Source organism: Bufo bufo, chromosome 1, assembly GCF_905171765.1.
Source record: "Bufo bufo chromosome 1, aBufBuf1.1, whole genome shotgun sequence".
Taxonomy (NCBI): Eukaryota; Metazoa; Chordata; class Amphibia; order Anura; family Bufonidae; genus Bufo; species Bufo bufo.
In genome coordinates this window covers 788,295,312-788,304,379 of record NC_053389.1, presented here as the reverse complement: position 1 = coordinate 788,304,379, position 9,068 = coordinate 788,295,312, and the positions used below count along the sequence as shown (strand labels likewise).

Sequence of the window (9,068 nt, the reverse complement as noted above, 5' to 3'; positions counted from 1 at the left end):
TTTAGAAATTAGTGAATTTTTTTGATAAATTTGGCATTTTTTGTTTATAAAAAGGTTAAAAAATTTGACTCAGATTTAACTTTCCTGAAAGGGTTAAAAAATGTGGACTTCCCCTTTAAGGAAACTTCTAAAGAAACTGTCAGTTATGTAACCCCTGCACACCTCCCTCAGAATGGACCAGTCCATCAGTAACCAGCCCATCATGAATCAGATACAGGTCATGTGACTGCTAAACAACCCATGTTGAATAGTTTTATTGACAAAAGAATGCTTGTAAGAAAAACAGGAACCCCCTGGTGAAGGAGAGGTGTGAGAAGAAAAACGCCAATGATGCATTTCCTCATTTGCATACCAGTTGTGTCAGCAGTTGCACGTTAGGTTTCCATCTCCTCGGTAAAAGAGCCGAATGCTTGGTCTTCGGTAAAATGGACGTGAGTTAGTGCTGGCCAGAGGAGGACGTGGGATGGACGGAAGACTAGAGCGGCCTGTGCAGTCATTAGTATAACGTCTCCCGTCCTCAGTGCCTGTCCTGCATGCCGTACAGTGTGTCGCCCTAAGCTGGCTGAGTAGTGTCCGGTGTGCGGGTGCAGCTGGGATGGTGAAGAGGTTAGCTTTGCGCAGTGGCAGTATCATAGCCAATGAGGTTTAACTGAGGCGTGATTATTGCTTTTTGAAAACTTTTTACCAATACCCCGCCATGATGACTTGAAATATAGTCAGCAATGGCAATTTTTGACAGTCTCTGAGGAGACTGAGATGTGTGGTTAAAATAGATGGATTATACCAAGTGAGTGTTTTTAAGAGGAGTGTCTGATATTGAGCAGTTCTGTTATTGTGTATTGTCTTTTGAAGGCTACTTTTAAACTAGTTGTTTGTGAGATCCGTTCAGGGCTCTCACAAGTGGTCCAAAACAGATCAGTTTTGCCCTGTTGCATTCTGATTGGATAAGGATCCGCTCAGAATGCTTCAGTTTGGCTCCATTCCGCTTTGGAGGCGGACACCAAAACGCTGCTTGCAGTGTTTTGCGTTCCGTCTGACGAAACTGAGCCAATAGAAAATGGATCCGTCCTCCATTGACTTTCAATGGTGTTCAAGACGGATCCTTTTTGGCAATTTTAAAGATAATACAAACTGATCCGTTCTGAACGGATGCATGCAGTTATATTATCGGTGCGGATCCGCAACAAACGCGAGTGTGAAAGTAGCCTAAAGCCTTAACTTATTTTAATTTTTTTTCCCTAAAACCATAATGTTTTTATTTTTCCGTTCCCATAGCCATCTGAAGGCTTGATTTTTGTGAAACTTGTACTTTGCAATGGCACTATTTAATAAAAACACAATTCTGCCATTCCACGGCATTCCCTACGTGGTAAAATTTACCTGTTATGTTCATTCTCCAGGTCAGTAAGATTACAGCGATACCATGTATGAATAATTTTTATTGTGTTTAAATACGGGGAAAAAAATAACTACAAAAATGTTTCTTTTCAGCGCCATATTCTGACCCCCACAACTTTTTGATAGTTATATCTACAGAGATGTGGGAGGGCTTATTTTTTGCGGGTCGACCTGTAGTTTTTGTTATTACCATTTTGGGGTGTGTATGACTTTTTGATCACTTTTATACAATATTTGAGGGTAGATAAAGTGATGAAAAGACGCCAAATCTGTCTTTTTTTCCCATTACGCCATTCACCGTATGGGATACGTTGTTTTAGGCTACTTTCACACTCGCGTTTTGTCTTTCCGTTTGTGAGTTCCGTCATGGGCTCTCACAAGCAGTCCAAAACGGATCAGTTTTGCCCTAATGCATTCGGAATGGAAAGGGATCCGTCAGAATGCCTCAGTTTGCCTCTGTTCAATCACCATTCTGCCCTGGAGGTGGACACTAAATCGCTGCCTCTTAAACCTTGCCGCCTTACAGAAAAAAAACTGCTTAAAATTTAAAATCTTCAAAAAAAGTGAAATTTTGCCTCCATTTACCTTTAATGCTTGTGAAATATATAAAGGGTTAACCACGTTTATAAAATAACTTTTGAATAACTTGAGGGGTGTAGTTTCAAAAATGGGGTAATTTATGGGTGTTTTTTACTATGTAAGCCCCACAAAGTCACTTCAAAACTCAATTGGTCCTGAAAGAAGAGGATTTTGGAAATTTCTTTCCAAATTCTGAAAATTTACTTTTTAAATTCTAAGCCTTCTACCGTCCTAAAAAAATAAAATGCCATTCACAAAATGCTACAAACATAAAGCAGACATATGGGGAATGTTAAGTAATAACTACTTTATGAGGTATCACTATCCGTCTTACAGCAGAGAAATTCAAATTTAGAAATTAGTGAATTTTTTTGATAAATTTGGCATTTTTTGTTTATAAAAAGGTTAAAAAATTTGACTCAGATTTAACTTTCCTGAAAGGGTTAAAAAATGTGGACTTCCCCTTTAAGGAAACTTCTAAAGAAACTGTCAGTTATGTAACCCCTGCACACCTCCCTCAGAATGGACCAGTCCATCAGTAACCAGCCCATCATGAATCAGATACAGGTCATGTGACTGCTAAACAACCCATGTTGAATAGTTTTATTGACAAAAGAATGCTTGTAAGAAAAACAGGAACCCCCTGGTGAAGGAGAGGTGTGAGAAGAAAAACGCCAATGATGCATTTCCTCATTTGCATACCAGTTGTGTCAGCAGTTGCACGTTAGGTTTCCATCTCCTCGGTAAAAGAGCCGAATGCTTGGTCTTCGGTAAAATGGACGTGAGTTAGTGCTGGCCAGAGGAGGACGTGGGATGGACGGAAGACTAGAGCGGCCTGTGCAGTCATTAGTATAACGTCTCCCGTCCTCAGTGCCTGTCCTGCATGCCGTACAGTGTGTCGCCCTAAGCTGGCTGAGTAGTGTCCGGTGTGCGGGTGCAGCTGGGATGGTGAAGAGGTTAGCTTTGCGCAGTGGCAGTATCATAGCCAATGAGGTTTAACTGAGGCGTGATTATTGCTTTTTGAAAACTTTTTACCAATACCCCGCCATGATGACTTGAAATATAGTCAGCAATGGCAATTTTTGACAGTCTCTGAGGAGACTGAGATGTGTGGTTAAAATAGATGGATTATACCAAGTGAGTGTTTTTAAGAGGAGTGTCTGATATTGAGCAGTTCTGTTATTGTGTATTGTCTTTTGAAGGCTACTTTTAAACTAGTTGTTTGTGAGATCCGTTCAGGGCTCTCACAAGTGGTCCAAAACAGATCAGTTTTGCCCTGTTGCATTCTGATTGGATAAGGATCCGCTCAGAATGCTTCAGTTTGGCTCCATTCCGCTTTGGAGGCGGACACCAAAACGCTGCTTGCAGTGTTTTGCGTTCCGTCTGACGAAACTGAGCCAATAGAAAATGGATCCGTCCTCCATTGACTTTCAATGGTGTTCAAGACGGATCCTTTTTGGCAATTTTAAAGATAATACAAACTGATCCGTTCTGAACGGATGCATGCAGTTATATTATCGGTGCGGATCCGCAACAAACGCGAGTGTGAAAGTAGCCTAAAGCCTTAACTTATTTTAATTTTTTTTCCCTAAAACCATAATGTTTTTATTTTTCCGTTCCCATAGCCATCTGAAGGCTTGATTTTTGTGAAACTTGTACTTTGCAATGGCACTATTTAATAAAAACACAATTCTGCCATTCCACGGCATTCCCTACGTGGTAAAATTTACCTGTTATGTTCATTCTCCAGGTCAGTAAGATTACAGCGATACCATGTATGAATAATTTTTATTGTGTTTAAATACGGGGAAAAAAATAACTACAAAAATGTTTCTTTTCAGCGCCATATTCTGACCCCCACAACTTTTTGATAGTTATATCTACAGAGATGTGGGAGGGCTTATTTTTTGCGGGTCGACCTGTAGTTTTTGTTATTACCATTTTGGGGTGTGTATGACTTTTTGATCACTTTTATACAATTTTTGAGGGTAGATAAAGTGATGAAAAGACGCCAAATCTGTCTTTTTTTCCCATTACGCCATTCACCGTATGGGATACGTTGTTTTAGGCTACTTTCACACTCGCGTTTTGTCTTTCCGTTTGTGAGTTCCGTCATGGGCTCTCACAAGCAGTCCAAAACGGATCAGTTTTGCCCTAATGCATTCGGAATGGAAAGGGATCCGTCAGAATGCCTCAGTTTGCCTCTGTTCAATCACCATTCTGCCCTGGAGGTGGACACTAAATCGCTGCCTCTTAAACCTTGCCGCCTTACAGAAAAAAAACTGCTTAAAATTTAAAATCTTCAAAAAAAGTGAAATTTTGCCTCCATTTACCTTTAATGCTTGTGAAATATATAAAGGGTTAACCACGTTTATAAAATAACTTTTGAATAACTTGAGGGGTGTAGTTTCAAAAATGGGGTAATTTATGGGTGTTTTTTACTATGTAAGCCCCACAAAGTCACTTCAAAACTCAATTGGTCCTGAAAGAAGAGGATTTTGGAAATTTCTTTCCAAATTCTGAAAATTTACTTTTTAAATTCTAAGCCTTCTACCGTCCTAAAAAAATAAAATGCCATTCACAAAATGCTACAAACATAAAGCAGACATATGGGGAATGTTAAGTAATAACTACTTTATGAGGTATCACTATCCGTCTTACAGCAGAGAAATTCAAATTTAGAAATTAGTGAATTTTTTTGATAAATTTGGCATTTTTTGTTTATAAAAAGGTTAAAAAATTTGACTCAGATTTAACTTTCCTGAAAGGGTTAAAAAATGTGGACTTCCCCTTTAAGGAAACTTCTAAAGAAACTGTCAGTTATGTAACCCCTGCACACCTCCCTCAGAATGGACCAGTCCATCAGTAACCAGCCCATCATGAATCAGATACAGGTCATGTGACTGCTAAACAACCCATGTTGAATAGTTTTATTGACAAAAGAATGCTTGTAAGAAAAACAGGAACCCCCTGGTGAAGGAGAGGTGTGAGAAGAAAAACGCCAATGATGCATTTCCTCATTTGCATACCAGTTGTGTCAGCAGTTGCACGTTAGGTTTCCATCTCCTCGGTAAAAGAGCCGAATGCTTGGTCTTCGGTAAAATGGACGTGAGTTAGTGCTGGCCAGAGGAGGACGTGGGATGGACGGAAGACTAGAGCGGCCTGTGCAGTCATTAGTATAACGTCTCCCGTCCTCAGTGCCTGTCCTGCATGCCGTACAGTGTGTCGCCCTAAGCTGGCTGAGTAGTGTCCGGTGTGCGGGTGCAGCTGGGATGGTGAAGAGGTTAGCTTTGCGCAGTGGCAGTATCATAGCCAATGAGGTTTAACTGAGGCGTGATTATTGCTTTTTGAAAACTTTTTACCAATACCCCGCCATGATGACTTGAAATATAGTCAGCAATGGCAATTTTTGACAGTCTCTGAGGAGACTGAGATGTGTGGTTAAAATAGATGGATTATACCAAGTGAGTGTTTTTAAGAGGAGTGTCTGATATTGAGCAGTTCTGTTATTGTGTATTGTCTTTTGAAGGCTACTTTTAAACTAGTTGTTTGTGAGATCCGTTCAGGGCTCTCACAAGTGGTCCAAAACAGATCAGTTTTGCCCTGTTGCATTCTGATTGGATAAGGATCCGCTCAGAATGCTTCAGTTTGGCTCCATTCCGCTTTGGAGGCGGACACCAAAACGCTGCTTGCAGTGTTTTGCGTTCCGTCTGACGAAACTGAGCCAATAGAAAATGGATCCGTCCTCCATTGACTTTCAATGGTGTTCAAGACGGATCCTTTTTGGCAATTTTAAAGATAATACAAACTGATCCGTTCTGAACGGATGCATGCAGTTATATTATCGGTGCGGATCCGCAACAAACGCGAGTGTGAAAGTAGCCTAAAGCCTTAACTTATTTTAATTTTTTTTCCCTAAAACCATAATGTTTTTATTTTTCCGTTCCCATAGCCATCTGAAGGCTTGATTTTTGTGAAACTTGTACTTTGCAATGGCACTATTTAATAAAAACACAATTCTGCCATTCCACGGCATTCCCTACGTGGTAAAATTTACCTGTTATGTTCATTCTCCAGGTCAGTAAGATTACAGCGATACCATGTATGAATAATTTTTATTGTGTTTAAATACGGGGAAAAAAATAACTACAAAAATGTTTCTTTTCAGCGCCATATTCTGACCCCCACAACTTTTTGATAGTTATATCTACAGAGATGTGGGAGGGCTTATTTTTTGCGGGTCGACCTGTAGTTTTTGTTATTACCATTTTGGGGTGTGTATGACTTTTTGATCACTTTTATACAATTTTTGAGGGTAGATAAAGTGATGAAAAGACGCCAAATCTGTCTTTTTTTCCCATTACGCCATTCACCGTATGGGATACGTTGTTTTAGGCTACTTTCACACTCGCGTTTTGTCTTTCCGTTTGTGAGTTCCGTCATGGGCTCTCACAAGCAGTCCAAAACGGATCAGTTTTGCCCTAATGCATTCGGAATGGAAAGGGATCCGTCAGAATGCCTCAGTTTGCCTCTGTTCAATCACCATTCTGCCCTGGAGGTGGACACTAAATCGCTGCCTCTTAAACCTTGCCGCCTTACAGAAAAAAAACTGCTTAAAATTTAAAATCTTCAAAAAAAGTGAAATTTTGCCTCCATTTACCTTTAATGCTTGTGAAATATATAAAGGGTTAACCACGTTTATAAAATAACTTTTGAATAACTTGAGGGGTGTAGTTTCAAAAATGGGGTAATTTATGGGTGTTTTTTACTATGTAAGCCCCACAAAGTCACTTCAAAACTCAATTGGTCCTGAAAGAAGAGGATTTTGGAAATTTCTTTCCAAATTCTGAAAATTTACTTTTTAAATTCTAAGCCTTCTACCGTCCTAAAAAAATAAAATGCCATTCACAAAATGCTACAAACATAAAGCAGACATATGGGGAATGTTAAGTAATAACTACTTTATGAGGTATCACTATCCGTCTTACAGCAGAGAAATTCAAATTTAGAAATTAGTGAATTTTTTTGATAAATTTGGCATTTTTTGTTTATAAAAAGGTTAAAAAATTTGACTCAGATTTAACTTTCCTGAAAGGGTTAAAAAATGTGGACTTCCCCTTTAAGGAAACTTCTAAAGAAACTGTCAGTTATGTAACCCCTGCACACCTCCCTCAGAATGGACCAGTCCATCAGTAACCAGCCCATCATGAATCAGATACAGGTCATGTGACTGCTAAACAACCCATGTTGAATAGTTTTATTGACAAAAGAATGCTTGTAAGAAAAACAGGAACCCCCTGGTGAAGGAGAGGTGTGAGAAGAAAAACGCCAATGATGCATTTCCTCATTTGCATACCAGTTGTGTCAGCAGTTGCACGTTAGGTTTCCATCTCCTCGGTAAAAGAGCCGAATGCTTGGTCTTCGGTAAAATGGACGTGAGTTAGTGCTGGCCAGAGGAGGACGTGGGATGGACGGAAGACTAGAGCGGCCTGTGCAGTCATTAGTATAACGTCTCCCGTCCTCAGTGCCTGTCCTGCATGCCGTACAGTGTGTCGCCCTAAGCTGGCTGAGTAGTGTCCGGTGTGCGGGTGCAGCTGGGATGGTGAAGAGGTTAGCTTTGCGCAGTGGCAGTATCATAGCCAATGAGGTTTAACTGAGGCGTGATTATTGCTTTTTGAAAACTTTTTACCAATACCCCGCCATGATGACTTGAAATATAGTCAGCAATGGCAATTTTTGACAGTCTCTGAGGAGACTGAGATGTGTGGTTAAAATAGATGGATTATACCAAGTGAGTGTTTTTAAGAGGAGTGTCTGATATTGAGCAGTTCTGTTATTGTGTATTGTCTTTTGAAGGCTACTTTTAAACTAGTTGTTTGTGAGATCCGTTCAGGGCTCTCACAAGTGGTCCAAAACAGATCAGTTTTGCCCTGTTGCATTCTGATTGGATAAGGATCCGCTCAGAATGCTTCAGTTTGGCTCCATTCCGCTTTGGAGGCGGACACCAAAACGCTGCTTGCAGTGTTTTGCGTTCCGTCTGACGAAACTGAGCCAATAGAAAATGGATCCGTCCTCCATTGACTTTCAATGGTGTTCAAGACGGATCCTTTTTGGCAATTTTAAAGATAATACAAACTGATCCGTTCTGAACAGATGCATGCAGTTATATTATCGGTGCGGATCCGCAACAAACGCGAGTGTGAAAATAGCCTAAAGCCTTAACTTATTTTAATTTTTTTTCCCTAAAACCATAATGTTTTTATTTTTCCGTTCCCATAGCCATCTGAAGGCTTGATTTTTGTGAAACTTGTACTTTGCAATGGCACTATTTAATAAAAACACAATTCTGCCATTCCACGGCATTCCCTACGTGGTAAAATTTACCTGTTATGTTCATTCTCCAGGTCAGTAAGATTACAGCGATACCATGTATGAATAATTTTTATTGTGTTTAAATACGGGGAAAAAAATAACTACAAAAATGTTTCTTTTCAGCGCCATATTCTGACCCCCACAACTTTTTGATAGTTATATCTACAGAGATGTGGGAGGGCTTATTTTTTGCGGGTCGACCTGTAGTTTTTGTTATTACCATTTTGGGGTGTGTATGACTTTTTGATCACTTTTATACAATTTTTGAGGGTAGATAAAGTGATGAAAAGACGCCAAATCTGTCTTTTTTTCCCATTACGCCATTCACCGTATGGGATACGTTGTTTTAGGCTACTTTCACACTCGCGTTTTATCTTTCCGTTTGTGAGTTCCGTCATGGGCTCTCACAAGCAGTCCAAAACGGATCAGTTTTGCCCTAATGCATTCGGAATGGAAAGGGATCCGTCAGAATGCCTCAGTTTGCCTCTGTTCAATCACCATTCTGCCCTGGAGGTGGACACTAAATCGCTGCCTCTTAAACCTTGCTGCCTTACAGAAAAAAAACTGCTCAAATTTAAAATCTTCAAAAAAAGTGAAATTTTGCCTCCATTTACCTTTAATGCTTGTGAAATATATAAAGGGTTAACCACGTTTATAAAATAACTTTTGAATAACTTGAGGGGTGTAGTTTCAAAAATGGGGTAATTTATGGGTGTTTT

General features: G+C 39.8%; 4 non-coding genes across 4 annotated transcripts; all 4 read left to right on the top strand.

Annotated features, from left to right (window-relative positions):
• Positions 1-609: 609 nt before the first annotated feature.
• On the top strand, positions 610-751 carry LOC120987400. The gene has a single exon (XR_005776015.1). It is a non-coding gene; the product is annotated as a U4 spliceosomal RNA (small nuclear RNA).
• A 2,185-nt stretch (positions 752-2,936) lies between these two features.
• On the top strand, positions 2,937-3,078 carry LOC120987399. The gene has a single exon (XR_005776014.1). It is a non-coding gene; the product is annotated as a U4 spliceosomal RNA (small nuclear RNA).
• A 2,185-nt stretch (positions 3,079-5,263) lies between these two features.
• LOC120987398 lies at positions 5,264-5,405 on the top strand. The gene has a single exon (XR_005776013.1). It is a non-coding gene; the product is annotated as a U4 spliceosomal RNA (small nuclear RNA).
• Positions 5,406-7,590: 2,185 nt separating this feature from the next.
• On the top strand, positions 7,591-7,732 carry LOC120987397. Its single transcript, XR_005776012.1, has one exon. It is a non-coding gene; the product is annotated as a U4 spliceosomal RNA (small nuclear RNA).
• Positions 7,733-9,068: the final 1,336 nt, after the last annotated feature.